Source organism: Nilaparvata lugens, chromosome 1 (assembly GCF_014356525.2).
Source record: "Nilaparvata lugens isolate BPH chromosome 1, ASM1435652v1, whole genome shotgun sequence".
Taxonomy (NCBI): Eukaryota; Metazoa; Arthropoda; class Insecta; order Hemiptera; family Delphacidae; genus Nilaparvata; species Nilaparvata lugens.
The window spans coordinates 63,909,892-63,929,209 of record NC_052504.1 but is presented as its reverse complement, the minus strand read 5'-3'; the positions used below and the strand labels follow the sequence as shown (position 1 = coordinate 63,929,209).

At 33.2% G+C, this 19,318-nt stretch overlaps 1 protein-coding gene and 1 long non-coding RNA gene across 2 annotated transcripts in view; both read right to left on the bottom strand.

The window, feature by feature from the left end:
* The window catches only part of LOC111055337 (terminal nucleotidyltransferase 5C), a 93,121-nt gene that overhangs the window by 33,607 nt on the left and 40,196 nt on the right, over positions 1–19,318 (bottom strand). The gene's annotated exons all lie outside the window — the stretch shown is intronic.
* The window catches only part of LOC120353889, a 37,183-nt gene that overhangs the window by 11,720 nt on the left and 6,145 nt on the right, over positions 1–19,318 (bottom strand). Inside the window, exon 3 of the long non-coding RNA XR_005572675.1 lies at positions 8,462–8,512. This is a non-coding gene — a long non-coding RNA (uncharacterized LOC120353889). The remainder of the gene's footprint in view (positions 1–8,461; positions 8,513–19,318) is intronic.

Genomic DNA, 19,318 nt, shown 5'->3' with positions numbered 1-19,318 from the left:
AAAAATCTACCGGACCAAAAACGTTCAAATTTGGTAGGTATGTTCAGTTGGCCCTTTAGAGGCGCACTAAGAAATCTTTTGGCAATATTTTAACTCTAAGGGTTGTTTTTAAGGGTTTAAAGTTCGTCTTTTAGCATGTATATTCTTCTTCTCCCAATCTCTTAATTATAATTGAAATTTCCATATCATATGCTACTATAGAACTATAATCTAGATAGAGTACCTCTTCGAAACAGTTGTTAACTGGCAACTAAATTAATAATTTTGTCAGGTTGGCATTAAGTTGAGTTGTCTTTGTTAGGTTGGCACCAAGTTGAAGATTGATTGAAGAAATTGATTGGGCACTGCTACTTCAATCCTGGGAATATTATATTACTAGCAGTCAGGCTCGATTCGCTCGCCATATCCGTTTAGTCTGGACCCCCGACTGGATTGTCCTAACATATTATGATAAAAATGCTCAAATGAAAAATGCAGGTGAGCGAAGCGAGCCTGCTGATTTCATTCTTGGACGATCCAGTCAGGGGTCCAGGGGGCGGAGCCCCCTGGCTAGACGGATATGGCGAGCGAAGCGAGCCTGACGGCTAGTTAATTATATATTGGTATTTGACTTGGGGGTGATTGACCAAAGTGATTAGGCAAGAACTTGAACAATTTTGGAAATATATTGCAAAAAGTTGACCAATAAAATATTTCAAATGTCCTTTACAAATTCAATGACTCCAATTATAATCATAATGAATGAAAAAGACTAAGAAATTGTCAAAAAACCACTAATAATAATCCACTATAATCATAATCTCCAGTAAATACGAAAACGGTGATTGGTTATACATTAACGAATAGACTTGAATTGAAAAAGTTGAACCACAAAATAGAATACAAATACGCTATGTATGGATGAAAAAATTTTATTAATTGTGATAGAAATTGATGAGGTAGAAAATCAGTTTGTGATAGAAATGCTGTATTGCAAAACCGATGAAGCTTTTGTGTTTTCCCTTCTATTCGCAAACAACAAGAGTTTCAACAGTTAGATAAAATTTGCTAAATTTGAAATATTCTCGAAATTCGAAGTCGATTATATTCAATAATAATAATACAAATAAACGAAAATTGGTAATGAAAAATAGTAAATTAAAATTTAGGAAAAACGAACAGGTAATCACCCGAAACTCTTATTCCTCGATCAATTACATTTCAAAATACATTTGATATATCAATTTTATTTTCCACCAAATAATTATTGATAAGTCAAATCGTAATTTTGACTCTCTGGTGATTGTTTATTAGTATTTTTTTTTATCTCTCATAATTTTTTCTTTGTGATTGGAAAACATAATAAATAGCTGTATCGTCTACGTTGGTAAGTCACGATTCTGTTCTATGCATACGTTTCAGAGTTCGATGCATGATTTAATTGAACTGATGAAGAAAATCTTTTTGGAAAATAGTTTGCAATGGGACCTGGACATTCAAATTTCATCAGTGTAACAAATTGAAGTCTGAATCAGAACCTACCTACCTGAAGTGTGGGCAATTCATTCCATATCAAACCGGACATTATTATTCAAATCTGCTTCTAAGACATACTAATGCTATTCAAATATTACTGTATCATCGGTTAGCTAATTCTCATTCACCATCGGCTAGCGGCCAGCCCATCAGATATGCACGTATTCAAACGTTCCCCGTTCTCTTAATCTATCAGTTCACTTTCGATGGAACGTCTTTGTGATTTAGCCAGAGTGGAATAATAAAATTACTTCATAAGCGGAGGAAAGTAATAGCGAGAGGAAATGTCAAGGTCGGCTTGAATCCAAGGTCGTCGACTGACCCTCCGGCACCACCATCACTCCTCACTCTCACTCAATTATCACTCACTCACTCGCTCTCCATGTAATATGACTGTATCACACACTCTCTCGCTCTTCATGTAAGTTGGTATCACCATCTCTCATCGTGCAGAGCAGCTCTTGTTCTCCCCTCCAAAAAGTTCAACGGTGGATTTTCTCTGGCTGAAAGATCTTGTTACTTATTTCCACTTCAACTTTTCGAATTCTATCAGCTCTTTTTGTTCTCCACACACTCGAGCATGATCAGGTACTCTTTTTATTTGCCATGTTTTTCTTCCTTCACTCTTTCACTCGACCTCACCCTTCACACTTCAAGTTTTTCAATAAAGACTATTGCGTTTCACCTTTTCAAGTTACCAAACCAATTCGCATCATGCATTTATAAGAAGCTCATACAATATGCAACATGAATATTCCTTTTATACATACCAATGTGCAACTCAGTTAGTCTTAAAAATGTTTGTGCAAACCTCAAGTTTAGAATAAAGCATGTTAAGCAAATGAACAAATAACGCAGAACATATTTGTTCAGGGTTGATAAAGTTTACTTAGATCGGGTCGAAATGAATATTAAAAATTCTTGCATAGCGATTATATAGATTTAGAGATTATTGATACTACACATAAGAGTCCGAGTAAACCTATTAATTCATCACAATATTCAATATTAAAAGCGAATGCTGCTATCTCAATTGATTGGATTCTCAATATTATTTTATGAAGTATTAATTTTTGAGTATTTTGATCAAATCTAACCAGTGGATTTTTCCCTATTAAGTGATGTCTATTCTGCTTTTGTGTTGGTTGACAGACAAAAGATATTTATTTAAAAAAAATCACTTTAATAATCTTATGTACTCATTATCATTATAAAACAACACCAAAGAATAAAAACAACCTCATGAATACACTTTATTAGATAAATCTTTAGAAAATGGTCTGCATGGGCAAAAAATGCCTGTGCGCAAATCAGAGTTGCATATTATAAGTTTGATAAAGAGAAAGGAAACAGTAATTTTGATGCATTCAGAATCTTATTTATTATAATTATTACATACAGAGGATTATTGGATAGCTCAAAAAATAATAAAAAAAGGTTAATTAGTGTAATGGTGCCTACAGATTTCAAGAACAGTAGACAGGTTGTCACCACCAACGAATTTATCGATCAAGGTGGGTATTATAATCTGTTGTGATGATGTTTTCTGCTCTGTCCACTCCCAGCTGTATTAATTTCAATTTAAATAAGGATTTTGAGACGTCCTAACTATGTGATGTGGGAAGTGACGAGCCAAGTTACGATACAGAACACATGAAATATAGAAGTAATTGGTTTGCGTAAGGGATCTCTGGAGGGGTATAGCTGTAATACCATGTTGTGTTTATAGCATACCGCGTTTGATGCATAATTATGTGTAATGGGCCCAAGAATATTCATGTTGGAGAATAAATGTATTGATTTAGGCTAGCCCTACGTGGATATCATGTGAGCACGGTTGCCAAGGTGACTGTTTTAGCAATGAACGTTTACAAGTAAATAACTAGTTAGAGTTTTATAAGAGATGTTAGAAGATGATGTTGTATTTTTATTTTTATCTTGTTCCTAAATGTAAACTTTTAATGAATTAAGTGTCAATAAAATAAGCACATTTACAACATTGGTGTCAGAAGTGGGATTTAATCATTAGAAAATAATTGTGCTAAAAGTTTGTTACACAAAAAAGTTTTATATCAGAACAAGAGCAAGATCAAAACTGTTGGTAAGATCAAAATTGGTAAAATAAATTAATGTACATTAAGGTACAATGCATATGTAGAAATATAATAATTTCAAAATGGACTGACATGAGTAAATATGATGAATGCCTCAAGTTCGAAATATTGAAAGGATAGCTCTGAATTACTTAAAAATTCAAATAGAATTTTCTTAGAAAGAAGTTGCGCATTGTTTAACCTAGTTGCATATCGAATTCATACGCATATTACCACATAAGATCACAATAAGAATGATAAGACGTTTCCTTATTGGCTACTTACTGTAACCAACCAAGTCCATCTATCATCAGCTTCTGAATAGCATAGGGACGTAAATGAGTATCTACGACGGGAGTAATTGGCTGTTTGTATGTAAATTGTTATATGATATGCAAGTACAACATTGTATTCAGTCTAATAGGCTATGACTAGACTCTGGACATTCATGGTTACACAGTATTATAACTGACATGGTTACAAATTACACGAGAGTGATCCCAGGCATTAAACAAGGAATTAAACAAGTTACATGAGGAGAACTACATCAATGATTCAAACCTGTGATATTGCCAGTCATATCATAATCATTATACGAGTATAATAGATAACAGCTGTTAAGGATTTTTACATTTCAAGGAAATGAGGTTTAAACTGTATAAACTTTTTCAAGTAGTATGAAATCTATCAAGGATTCCGTCATTGTGATTTTACTGATACTCTTCCAAAAATTTTGCTGCAACTTGAGTAGTGTTGGATAAAACTTGATAAATATAAATTATTAAGAAAGTACATTTTTTAAGGTTAAGTAGAACTGCTAGAATCTCAATTTCAAATTTTTATAGAACAAAATACCTTTGAGAAGCGGTGTAATTTTATCTGGAGGAAAAATAGTTATCTACCCTCTTCCCTCTAGCCTACTCGATAGGTATCCACTCAAATTATCGAAAAATTACTACTGTCTATGTCTATTGAATATGCTTGTAAAAAATAAGACGAATAATGATTCCTATGAAATCTAATATTAAAATGATTGAAATCAATTGATATGTTGTCAATTCCAGGAGAAAGATTTTGTAGCAATGTTTAACGAAACTAAAAATTTGAGGTAATAACACATATGGAATTGCCATCACAGCATCCCATTCAAATGGAATTGAGTATTGATTAGTGTAATAGCACTAATACAAGGCCCCGGCCTACGATATTGCAACGTCGCAGTGTAGGCCTAGAATCTAATACATGATTGGTGATTTCACCAATGGTAATGGTAATATGGTAATTCTAGTATAATATCAATGTAGTAAGTATAATATCAGAGTCAGTTCTACTCCTAACATACCGAACTATGACATCTGAACGAGTTGAATTATATGAGCTAGTCAGATTTGGAGCTTATCAGCTTATTATGCTCACTGAGCGAATACTACTTGAAGACTTGATATTGACAAAACCACTAATTTATTTCAATAATTAGAGATAATTTCAATTGTTACACAATAATCAATCTTTAGTAAATTCTTACTTGAGTTTGAGATTGAATTATGGTGTAACAACCGACACTAGTATTTTAAACTGTTCTAATGTATTATATTGGTTTGTCAATATCAAGTCGTTTTCTTGAAATTTCGTATTGAAATTATGTATCACATGACTACCTTTCTATTCAAAAAAAAAAAGTTGCATTTAAAATGGCGGATCCAAGATGGCGAACCAGATTTTTAAAGTCATAGTAAAGTAGTATTTTCAATTTGAGTAGGATCCTCAATCACACCCACCTTGAAATCACATTGTTTTACGATATACTAAACCGTTCTCATACTTTTTTCTTTCCATTCTGCTTTGAATAGTATTGATTAATAATGTGAATATCTTCGAAACTGTTTCGAGATATCGATATGCGGTTTTCGCCATTAATTTTGTCTTAAAATTCCGAATCGGAATAAAGTATCGCATGACCGCCTTCCTATTAGAATAAAATAAAGTTGCATTCAAAATGACAGATTCATGATGGCGGACCAGATTTTCAAGTCATAGTAAAGTAGTATTTTGAATTAGAGTAGGATCCCCAACAACACCCACCCCCACCCCCATCTTAGATTGATTTGATTTTCTTCACTACTACCGTAATAGAAAACAACAAAACAACGTTCATAGTGTGATAGACAGACATAGTGTGATAGCCAGTTACACAAACATCGATTTTTTGCCATCCTTACAAATCCTACCAGATTGAACGGATTTTCGCAAACACATGATCTGTGCAGATGCACATCATGTGTTTGCCAATTAAATAAATCTAATAGAAAGTGTAAGTACGTTAAAAGATCGGATGTCAAAAGATCTATGTATGTGTCACTACACTTAATTGTCAAACCAACCTAGTTAGATAGATGCTACGATAGATAGATAGAAATATCCTATTTCAGATATTATTGAACAATCATCAGTCTTCAGTATCTTACTTGATTCAAGAGACTGAAAGATGGAGTCAAATGATCATTGGTCACCTTTAATCATATATCACTTCCATGCGTTTCAAATATTTTTACCACAAATATCACAGATTTGTAACATAACACGACAACATTTAGTTTTTAGATCGTTTGAACAACTTGGATACAAATAAAATACTACCTACTCAAGCTAATGCCTTTAGAATAGCCGATTGTACTTGAGATTAAAGAGCGAATAGGTTCAGACTATTAGAGAGTCTATTATTCGTTTAATGGGTAGTAAATGCAGCAGCAATGGTAGGATGAATAGTATGTGTGACTCAAAGCAGAGAAAGAGAGAGATAGAGAGAGAGAGAGAGTGAGAGAGAAAGAGAACTGGGTTGAGTCTGCCTCCGGTCCAGCATCCAGCATCCAGCAGGCGAATGACACAGGAAACGGGGCTCCATTCGCGTCCGCCCCGGTCCAGCATTACTCAACTTCCAATGCACTTGATGCAAATCAACCACCCTCCATTGCCACAATCTCTATGGACATCATCTATTCAGCGGTGTTGATTTACTTAATACATCGGAAAAATCTCATCCTTGTTCCAAACTGTACTAAATGTTATGTAATGAATGACTTTTTATTTCTGGGACAATTTACATAAAAATTTGTGAAAGGGACAGTTTTGGGCTGATTGACCCTTCCCCAATTTGTTAATATGATATGTTTTTATAAAATGTAAAATGAACTACAGATACGGTAATTGATTCAGGTATGGGAACTATTGTATAGATGATACTACAGATTGTGTGAATATAAGACAATGACTTTATACTGTAAAAAAATGAGATGCAATATATATCAATACATTAAATACATTATTGATAGATAACATTTTCAATAAGCTATTTAGGCGAAATTAGGAGTTTCTGAGAAGATTCTGTTGGAAAGTTTTTTCTGGCCGTCAAACAAATTAAGATACAGACTATGACTGTAATTTGTCTGATTCCGAAACGAAATTATTCATATGCATTGAATGTAAATTCATACATAACTAACGTAATCTCAAGAAAATATAAAATTGCGATTATCAATGAAAAAATTGGCAGAAAAGTAATATTACTAAAAATATTTGCAAGTTATCTCAAAGAGTTCAGTGATATCCTGTAGAATTGAGAAGTAGACTAATTAGTAGAGTTGAGAATTGTAATGAAATAGCGCAAATCTGAACCAAAAATAACACCAATTTTGGAACTTGCACTTGAGATTGTTGAACTTTTGGAGTGCTTTAATTTTAGTCATAGAGATTTGACTGACAATAAGTCTGACACTAATACTAAGCATCCACAGAGAAGGGATGTTTCAATTTTATTGAGTTCTGAGACTAATATCACTGGATAGGCTACTATTAGTGCGATAGTTATTTCCAAAAGTTGTATAGTATAGCCTAAAATTGAAAGTGTATTACGAGTCTATTGATCAATGTTCGATTCCTGTACAGGCTTATACTAAATCTGTTTACATCACTCCTAAAAATCAAAGGCCATACGATAATATCAACTTGTATTTAGAAACATTAAGGTGATATTCTCAACACATGTTGATTAAATTGTCTATATAATACTAGAACGAGTAAAATGTCCGTTTAAATACAGAATAACATATCTGAAGAGTTCTAGTTCAAATTGTTTCTCGATTAGAATTTACCTGATCGGTGTTTCTACATGCGCAGAACATAACTCAATTGCTTGGTGTTTGAATTTTAAACCACATGAATAATAAAGGAAGAAAATTTATAGCGAAATAACCGTAGCTGGTTTTCCACACAGCCAGGTATTTGGCCTCTAAATAAAGCAGCAAACAGGATCTCGTTGGACAATGTGTGACAGATAGCGTGACACAGCGGTGTGTTATTAGCCTATGCTGTGCTTATTATACAATGGGCAGTCTGTTGACCTTGCTCCGTCACTATTGTACTTGAATCTAGCCTACTGATACATTTTAGTGCAGTTATTGAATGAAAAACAAGAGTGTTTCATTTGTATTTTCGTCATAAATCAGTACAAAGTTTTTGCTGAGCTATTGGAAATTTTACTTATCAAATGTGGAACCAGTAGGTAGACTGCAGAGGTAAAGAACTACGAAAAAGAGCTTCTTAACAACTCCTTAGAGCCTAGAAAGACTGAAATAAGTCGGACTCACACAATAATTTCAAATGTTAGGCCTATACTCGAAGTGGAAGACCCCGGCTTCAATATCTGAAGCATGTTACGAGAGATCTGGGGATCCAGAGCTACATCCAACTGAAAACTTTAGCTCTGGACGACTGGACAGAAAACGATGGGAAGCTGCCTAGCAATCGAATAATTGAAGCTAAATAAGAAGATACTCAAAGTAATTTCAGTAACTCACCGATTAAGGATAGTAAAATGCTTGTCCGGGATATATGGAAGGAATATTCACCTGAAAACATAAAAAATAAATTAATATAGAAAAGAAACCATAAAATAGTAGGATGAAATGGAAACTACATTACATTTCTTGAGGAAATGTTTTGTGTTGTGGGCTTCAACTTTCAGTACGGTACCTACTTTTGACCTTCAGTATAATGTTTTACGCCTTCTATATTTTTATTATATAAATTTAGTTCACTTTACATTAGGTACATATTGAACTGCACATGAATGAACATTATGATAGGATAGGGTAGAAGTGAATAATAGTCCAAATAATATTGAAATTATGGAAGAAAATTATTCTATTCTTTAAATAAAAATAATAGTGCAGTTATTCTTATGTTGAATTCTGGATTTCTGGATTACTAGATTATTTGAAAAATGAAATGATGAGAATATGAGTACGTAACACTACCTCTGTATATACTAGTAGTTGACCCTTATATATCCAAAACTGCTAGCATAATACGGCTTTCTATAATAGAATACATCTGTGGAACATAAATGTTATTGCAATAACAATAGAAAAGAAAAAAGAAAAAGCAAAGTTCAGGGTGATATGATAATTTCTATTTCGTAGTAATTATTATGGTTTTGTGTTTGTGATGCAATCGTTCATGAGCCAGGAGCAGTGAGTATAGAATGTAATTCTACATTCTATAGTCTATACTCTCTGGCCAGGAGAGATCCCGGCAAAAATAGAAACAATTATTCGAAATAAGAAGTAACTTTTTTCAAAAAATGTTCCATACTGAAACAACCTTTCCCATTTTGGTGGCAAAAAGGGGCTACTGTTTAATGCAAGTAGCTACGGAAATTAAATCTTCAGCGCTGTGATACTTCTACTGTACTAAATTCGATTTGTTGTCGCTTGATCAATAGCTGAACTGTTCATCAATAAGTTACGATGCAAGTGGAGCATAAATCCTGAATTGTACTGTTATGTTCCAGAATACCATCTATACCGGATGACAATATATGACATCATGCTTTTTAAATGTCATTGTAGAATGAAAAAACCTATAGCTCGAGAGTATAGGATATTGATATTTACTGGAATATTGCAATTACTACAGTATTCAAGAAACCCAATAAATAATTGTCGATTTTTGCTATTGGTGAAGAAGTACTTTGCGATAAACTAGTTATAATTCATACCATTAAAAATGTTTCAAAAATAATCAGAAAGAACTGCGATCATACGAGCCTTACCTAGTAACTGCTGGTCCTTTTTTCACTACAAATCAAATCAAATATCTATAGATTGTTCAATCTTTATATTCGGGAATTTGTAGCAAGCAAGCTAAATCCCTGGTCCTGCGCGATACACATTACCAAAGCTCCATTTTTGTATACAAATTATTATAAAACTCAGTGTATAGAATGAAATTACATGATTGGATGGGAACTTGTGTTGAATGTTTACACTGATGAAGGGTTCCAATGAAGTAATTGGAGCTTTTAACGAGACCAATTTGTAATCCTGCCATGTTAACAATTCTCTTGGGATCTTTTTTTTTCAAGAATAATTGTCTATTCATTGACAATGATGAGAAATCGGTCTGGACGTCTAGACAAGCTGTATATGAAGCTGTTTACAATATGAAAGTGCATTAAAGAAGGGTTAAGATGGGTGGAGAAGAGGAATTGACAAAAAAATCATTGCTAAAAAGCATCAATCTGTCCTAGGAGTTTTCCTGAAAAACCTAATGAGAGACATTTACCACCAGTGATATTCTCTTCAAACCATCAACATGGTTGAATGGAGTGCATTATCATTTTTGATAGATGCTGACAGTTTGAAATGTATCTCACGGTAGAGAAGACCACCCTGAAAGTAGAACAAAGTAAACATAACAGAACATAATCTCCCTTGCATCAGAAGGAAATTCTGCTGCAAAAATTGTTAAATATTATTGAATAATGTTATCTTCTATTTGAAAACGATTGATAAAATTGAATGATTGGGAACGTAGAATAAAGAAAGTGTTCAATATTAATTTTTTTTTCATGAGTTGAAATACATTTCCTGGTGATTTCATTGTACTGTATCAGACAATTGCATGTGATAAGAATGTACGCTTTTAACACCAAACCACAGGTCAATCACCCCAGAAAACATCATCGCACAAGTATAATAAAATGTCAGCGTTCCATGGTCACCTCAGCAAAGCTCACGATAATTAATTATGTGTAATAAAATTGAATATGTATGATGGATGAATGCAAATTGAAGAGAAACCAAATTGAATTTAACCCAAGCCAAGACAAATCCAACAGTTTTTGAATGTAACAGAAATACAAAAGGAGATATGACGGAAAATATCAAAATGAAAATTGTTTTAAAAAAGAGAGAAAACTCAATTCCACGAGATCACAACTTTTTTTTCTCAATAAAGAAGTAAAGAAAGATTGCATTCTAAAGATTCATTTTCAGTACATATATACTATATCAATATGTTGATTCAGCTAAATGATTTTCAACATAACTGGAGGGCGTTATGAAGTGAGTTTTCATTCGAAAATTTCACTATACAATTTTTAAGAGCTTCAGACACTTGGAAATTTTTAATTCTTTTCTCTTTGAAGTAGTTGACGAGAATAAGAATTTGCTACTTCGAAGTTTCAAGGCTGGAAGTTGGAGAATTGAGACTGACATTACAAGCTATCACAACTTAATAGAGGATTTTCTTGAATGTTAACAAATAAACAGAAAATCACGTTCAAATGGATTGTTACAAATAAGAAGAAGAGATGAGAGACTGTTGCGAACAGGGAGAAAGCGAATCCCTACAAAGGCATGCTTAGAGGGCTTCTGCTAACTATGTTTCTTTCCGGAAAAACTTTCAACTAACGTCACAGCGAACGTCATTTGTTTATTCCGGAGTTTATTTTCATCTAATTTCCATCAAAATCAAATTGAAACTACAAGCGCAAGGTTGGACTTTCCCATGAAAATCAGTGAAGTAGTCCTGGCAAGTTTCTATGAGATTGTGCGTTGTGATAATAAGAAAATTTCATGAAAATGATGTAGTAGAAATTATATTCATTGCTATTATTGATATCCTTGAGTAAATTGCAATCATAGAAGCATCACCATTCAACATCTACACATCATTCTATATTTTAAAAACATCTACTTTCAGTTGGAAAATCTTAAAAAACCAAGTAGATCATTTAAATAACTGAACACTCATGACTGATGATTTCAAAATCAATACCACCCGTATATCATCAGTATCAATAACAACCAAGAAAAATTTCTGGAAAAAAACTCGAAACATTATGCGAAAATTCAATGAAATGAATCTCATTGGATTGAATGATCAACTTCAAGCATTTTCTATATTTTTAGGATATTTCAATCAAACAATAAAGGATATATTGTTAACGTGAATTTATGATACTAAGTCGATTTCACCTTTCATCATTGATTCCATTCCTTATAATTGACTTTTAGATCAGGTGCGCTCATTTTGATTTAGTACAGAAGTAACTGAAACACAACTTCAATAGAGTAAGTATCACATCCAGGTCTATTGAATGGCTGAAACTGTAAAACCCAACGAAACTTCCTGTACAACAGAAGTGTAAATTCCTAGTTTGAGGCTCGAAGTGGTGAGAGTGAAGATATGCTTGAAGAATTATGAAGCAGTAATGAAAATATTCCTTATTACGCGAAGTTCGGACCAAATTACGGAGTATCAGATCAAAATATAATATGAAGAGCTTGATGTAGAAGAGTTTAATGATGAAGTGCTAGATACGACTGGAAAAAGTAATAAATGTATGCTTGGAAAACTATAAAACCAGTAAATAGCAAAGTTTTACATGTATTGGGATATTCTCTTTCTCCACCACATAAAAATTGAATTTCACAAAGAGCAGGTGTTCGAAATTGCGCAAGTTGAGTGTTTCTCTACAAAACATAGTCCATCATCCTTGAAAGTAAAACATTCATGACAATGAGATAGATAGATAATAATGAGATTCAATAACAGTAAAGGTATTATTCAACCAGCGCTCTGGACAAAGTTTTATTTTGTTTTATTGGATGTGGAGACCCTCCTTTTCCAAGCAGTTAAATCACCTACAATAATTGAAGTTAGAAAAACAGTGAGCTTGTCGCAAGGACGTTCTGCTTGTAACGGCCTTGCCAGCAATACAACTTTCGTAACAAGCACTGCGCTTACTGGAATCGATCCTGAAGACCGCCACCGCCAGTGAGACCTTACTTTCCAAAAGGCCTACATTCAACGCAACGGCCACTTGCACTCACTTCTATTGGGACACACCGCACTGCAATTGCAAATCGGATACATACATAAATTCATGCTTCGAATTAACATCAATTATTGTTTCTTGTTTTGTAGAAGAGCCGTATTTACATGAGTTCGCAAGTAATTCACACTTGAATCACACACGACTTCTTCTCGGGAGGCAACAGATATTCCGATAAAGGTTGATTAAGAAATACATAAATTTCTATTACAACATTTTTCATGTTGTATTATGTTTCATAAAAATCAGAGATACGTAGTAAACTTGCTTTAGAATTGAAATTTATATGAATCCTAGAATAGGAACTATTCTATATTATAAAATGGTAATATCAAGAGCTACCGGTAATCCATAAAAATAGACAATGAAGAATAACGAGTTCATGGTTCTTCCATAAAATTAGTTGAAATTCATCTACAGATCTGTGGAAGTATTGTTTTAAAGCTGCATTACGAACTGTATTGCCTATCCAGTTGGTTCACTCCCTGCAAGCTCTTGTCTTTATAGTAATCCTTACCAACGTATCACAACGAATCTCGATTCGATTCGAGAACATACGGGATAGTACCTTTGATAACTTTGATTATGGATACGTTAAGTAACCATAATCAAATATCCTTAACGTATACATAATCAAAGATAGAACTCTACCACTTACCTTCCCCCACCACCGCTTCTCACTCTACTCTACCACTACTTTGCTAATGAAAACAGTAAAGTACAGTCGTGCCGTAGGCTATCAAGAGTAAGAACATATTAATTATGTTTAAAAACATATTAAACTATAATTTTAAGCATAATTATATATCAATGCTTTTTGTAAAACTTTTGTGGCTGAATGGCGATAATGAATGTTCCGTATTGACATTTTAAGGTTAGTTATGTTCACTAGACAACACCCTTCATCTACTTTTCTCAATTATAGTGAAAACAGCTTGTCGACCAAGTAATAAGATTAGAGCTAGCTCGGTTGAGTTAGTATGCCAGTTACCACCAACTCTACAAGTGAAAACCTGGCTTAACGAATGGCAATATGAACAATCATCACAGCGACGCTGGAAAACTTTAGCCAGTCCAGATGCAGTCATGCAGTAGTTTGAAATGAACATAAATACAATGCTCAAGTTACTAAAAATGTTTGAGCTACTATTTCTTCCAGCAAACAAGGCAACAGCTGGGTGGGTCTCTGTTGGAAGTAGTGTGACGAAATTAATAATAGTTTCACAAGAGATCAGTGACTCGCGTTGTAGGAATTTGAATTTTTGATGAAACTCAGAATAGGAACAAGCATCATCGTCGTCGACGGTTTGGTTTCCTGTCCAGCAGAAGCGAGATATTGGAATGCGCATGCGCAGTAGACAGTTGAGTAGCTGCGGCTACTAGCAGACTGGCACTGGGTCAAAAAGGTCGTTAATTAACGACAGAGAGCAGCCAGCTCATGCCAATTAAACACCACGCCGCGACGCCGACATTCCACAGGTGCAATACGAGTATTTACTTCTCCTCCATGCAATTAAAACCTGCCGCTTGCAGTTTTTATTCCGCCCTGCCTAATTTCTGTTGTAGTCGAACAATTATTAGATTGTAACCGTAGAAAGTTGAGCACTGGGTGCAACGTCTTCACTTGCTTCTCTGTGTCATCACGTGACCAGACGTAACAATGTTTAAAACACATTGATTACGGTCTGATGGTTTTGGGCAATCAAATTCGTTTTCAGTGGAACATATTTATAAAACTGATGGTGACACACTTACAGAAATAGAGAGACTTTTTCAGAAGAGAAACAAACTGCAATCAGTTTTAATTTTTTAAATCGATGATAGCCATACAATATTATTTCAATTAGAAACTATGATTCTCATTCATCACGAGTCAAATTCATGATTACTGATGATTGCTTTTGAAATAAAAATAATAAAGTACAGAGAAAATTATACCAGCAAACTGTGTGGCTTATTTTTAATAAAAAACGTTTCATTATTATTTCTTAAATTGTGAGAAGATTGAAAGAAACGATTTATGTCATTTTACAGAAACATTCCAGGAAATGGAATTTCAGTTATAGGTACCTTCGAAATTATTTTTAGCTTACAATCACCAAATTATCGAAGATGAAATTAATGAGTTTCTTTGTACATAATTATTATCTCACAATGGTGGAAATTCATCAGCGAATTCCGTCGAAAACAAGCTTCGGGACTTCGAGTCGTATTCCTGTCAAAGTTTGACAAAGAAAAAGTTAGATAGGTAAGTTATATCATAAGTTTACTTATGATAGTAATATAGTAACACAATAATAATTATAAAGCTATGGTTTCAATTGTTCAAAATATTTGAAACTGTAGACAATATTGAGAAATGTAAGTAAATTTTGAAATGGATGTAATTTCACAAGATTTCACATCATATTATGATCCAAAATTCTTATTTGTTGAGGTAGACTAATGTTGAAGCAAAATGTATCTATTTTGGGAGAATATATTTACTATCAATAAAGTCAATATCCATGCCGTTCATGAAGAAGTTGAATAAGAGAGAGTAAGGAGGAATAAAGAGAGAGTTGTAGAATAAGTTCACAGTTTCATTTCCGCTCCAGTTCAATGCTGACATTGAAGTTTAGTTGTAATTAGCATTTTCTCAAGTATAGTTTAGATAGAAATATGAAATTCTATTCTAATATTGGAACTGTTGTAAGAAAATTCAAGTCAAGTCTTTTAGATATGGATTCAGCGTAATTTATATTAAAACGAGGAAGCATTATAAAAGTCTTCAAACCGAAGGATAATTCAACTGAGTAATGTGGAAAAAAACTTTTTCTATCCAACGAGGTAAGAGTGGAATAAGATTTCATAAGATATAGTTATTTTTGGTGCTTAGTTTTTGACTTAATTTATTCTAAATGTGTTTTCAAATAATTTGCTTCCCAGTTTATTGACGACTCAGTTTACAGTTCAGACGAATTGAGAATATTAGTAGAATAAGGCGTGATTGAATACGGAATGCCTGTATATTGTTTGAAATATTTAAAATGGATTATTGTGGACACTAGAAACAATAATTACTGATAAATAATCAAATTGTTAACTCAAACATAATAATTGTAGTCCATAGACTTTTCCAGTGTGAACGTGCCTATATAACTTATCATGAGCCATATAAAATTTTAGCTGTAACATAAAGTCATCTCAATTGATATTTGACATTGTAATTAATAATGTATAGGAATGTTTGGTGGAATTATCTTGTTAGAATGTGTAAATTGACATCACTCGATGATCCACAAATTTTTCCTGAATAGCAAATAAATTGGAGTGAGATAATAACTGAACTGCGTCTCAACCTCATAATATGAATGGCGAATAATTAAGGATGACGAGTAGAGCATAACAGAAAGGTCAATTTCCATTATGAAGTGAACATGAAAATTGCAGCCAAAAACAATGGACATATTGCGCAGCACGCATCACTGCATTTATTCATGAACGTGAACATTAATTTGAATGGTATTTCTGAGTAATCCAGTCCGAGTAATAGGCCTACCTCTGTGATTGTGCTGTAGAGCGTAATGATGATGCTGGTGTTGTGGCAAGTACGATTGTCGAAAATTACCCTCACTTCACTGTATCTTTTCAACTGTCGTTTTCTCGGAGGCAACTGAGATAATGTTCTACAAAATATTATGTGTTTTCAAGTTCCTAGCCTAAGATACTTAGAAAATAATAAATGCCATCCAGAGATTTTCCAAGCCAGTAAACCTGTGGTGAAAATAATTTTCTGCTCGTCTGAAATGATTTATTGAGAAGCCATTTCACGATTTGTGATAAGAAGACATCTGTTTAATGTAAAACAACGTGAACTGTGTGATTGAATGAGCTCTAAAATTCTGTCTACAGACAAATTTTTATGAACGGGGAAATTTTATTTCAGAGACGGAAATAGTTACGAAAAAACATCAATATTTCACACATTTCCACAATTGATGTAATCAAGTATCACACATCATTTTATGGTTGTTTGAGATTCTACTTCAAATGCTTCAAAATTGGAGTTTCGGAATAAATGAATATTTAGAAAATTGAATGAAGAAGGCGATCTTTCGAATAAAACTTTCGGTTAAATGATACAAAAAATTGAGCAATGCAAGAAAGTATGAGATGATGCAACAATGCACATACTATTTTTACAAATTCAACATTCCGAGATGGAATTGTTATCTACTTTATTGCGATTACTGGGAGTTTGTAGTTCAAAAACGATTTTACGAATTCAAAAAATATTGTTGAGCAGAGATATGCTTCACCTCTTGACATGTAAAATGGCTGAGACAAAACTTTGATTGATAATATAAATTATGAAATAGAGCGTCTACAATAGTTTGATTCACACGTCAGCCTTGAATCAAGTAGAGAACAGTAAGCATGATCAAGTAATTAATTATATCAATACCGTTCTTGTTTTTCTTGCAATCTTGCAATCTCGATCCAAATACATTATTGACACATTCCAATTAGGACTTCAATGGAGATTTTGATACCAAGCTGCAGGTTCTGTGCTACCAATCGTTAATTGAAATAAAAAAGTGTGTGGGAAAATGAAGTTATTTGTAGAGAATTCTGCAATTAACGTTCCTTCACTGGGCTGCATAATTGACAAGTTCATTGATGCAATAATATAGCTGATTACTATTTAACTTGTTAAGAATAGCAGACAACTGTTAGATCATTCGAAAATATAGAACTATACCTCAAACCATAAAAATACAAGAGTAGGAGTAGGGGAGTAGAAAAATGTATTCATCAAAGAGTTCTTCTCTGATCAAAGAATTGATCTTCAAATGGTAGAGCAGTTTTTAAGCATATGGCAGAACAAATTTATTGTCATAGAGAATTTTCTTGTATTTTTCAAATACAAATTACAGGAACAATAGATGGAATTCTAATCGGATATACTGTCAAGATTGGTGAGAAATTGAGGATGCTTTCATTCCAAGTGTTCGTTTTTGTAGTCAGTTAATACAAATCCTTTCCTGTCTGATAACAATACAAATGGAGCTAGATATAGTATTTGGAGAAGATTATGATTTTCTTGTTATTATTCTATACATTAAGAAGTGTCAACTTAAAAGTATTAGAATCCTTCTACAACAATGCATCTGAAATAATAGAGATACTTTCATTTTCGCGAATATCCTTTTCCTGACTCCTGACATACGATATTTTTCAATAGCCACATTGGAATATAATGGAGTTAAATATTGATAAAACTGTACAAGGTTTTGAAGATTAGCAAGTGAATTGAATACACTTCAACCATATTTATGTGTTTATTCTATGGAATTATTCTACAAATAGTTCTTGAATATGATAGTTTTGGAGCAACATAACAGATGAGTAAGTGATAAAATTTGTTTTATTCAGAAGACAAAGATGCTGAATTTATTATATTGTAAACCTTGGACTACTTAGACGGGAAGAGAGTGAATTTGTCAAAAACAAAAATTGGCTTTGGAATATACTTCAACAAACTTGTAGCCGAAAGGTCATATTTTAGAAGTCATTCATCCAGCAAGCAGTAGTAACCGTGCAGAAGAGTAGTGGCGATAGAAGTGAAATATCACAAAAGCTGATTTATATGAACTTGATGGAGAGCTATATAAAAGAGAACAAAGTACTCAGTTCTTCAAGTGGCTTCTGTTATGAATGAACAGCTTAAAAAGCGATATCTCTTCTCTAGAGATCACTCTATTGTGATAAGATCCTCACATTGGAAGCTATAAAAATATTCTCTCTCTGTAACAAAATTTAATACGCGCATACGCTAGTTTGAATTGCACAATTCCATTGTCATGAAAGATTTTTTATTGAATACAGTTGACTCATTGATAGAATTTCATGCTGTCAAGAGAATACACAATTATAGTACACTGCATGGAATAACGTATTGTGATAATATTGATCAGAATGTATTCGATCTTTGATTGTAATAATGAATAGGTAAGCTATCAATTAACACGGAATTTATTCAAATGCAAAAATTATAATATTATTTAGATACAAAAATGAAGACAAAAACGTTTGCTTTCTCAAGTTGTACAATAAATTGTTGCAGTACACCTCAAGTGATGGACGTCGGAAAAAGATTGATGATTCTTCAGATAATTCATTCTCCCAAACATACCTCATACCTTTTTAATAATTTTGTATGAAGCTATTCATAACTGCTCAGTGGACTTTCTTTTTAATAAACTATTCATTGAATGTTTTTTCTTCTTTCAATGTTAATTTATTTAAAGATCTTACATGAATGTATAAATTAATATAGCAATAATTGTTAAGATATCTGAGTTTGACTCAAATCTTCCTTCCTTTAAATCAAGCAAGTCATCCAATACTCAAACAATTAATATCGTCTATCATAGATCTTGTTACTGAGATCTTCTATCTGGATGTAATAGAATCCTGAACCAGATCCAATTATTGGAATGAGAGCAGTTGTGAGTTTCTCTGTGGGGGAGCAATGTTGAATGAGTTA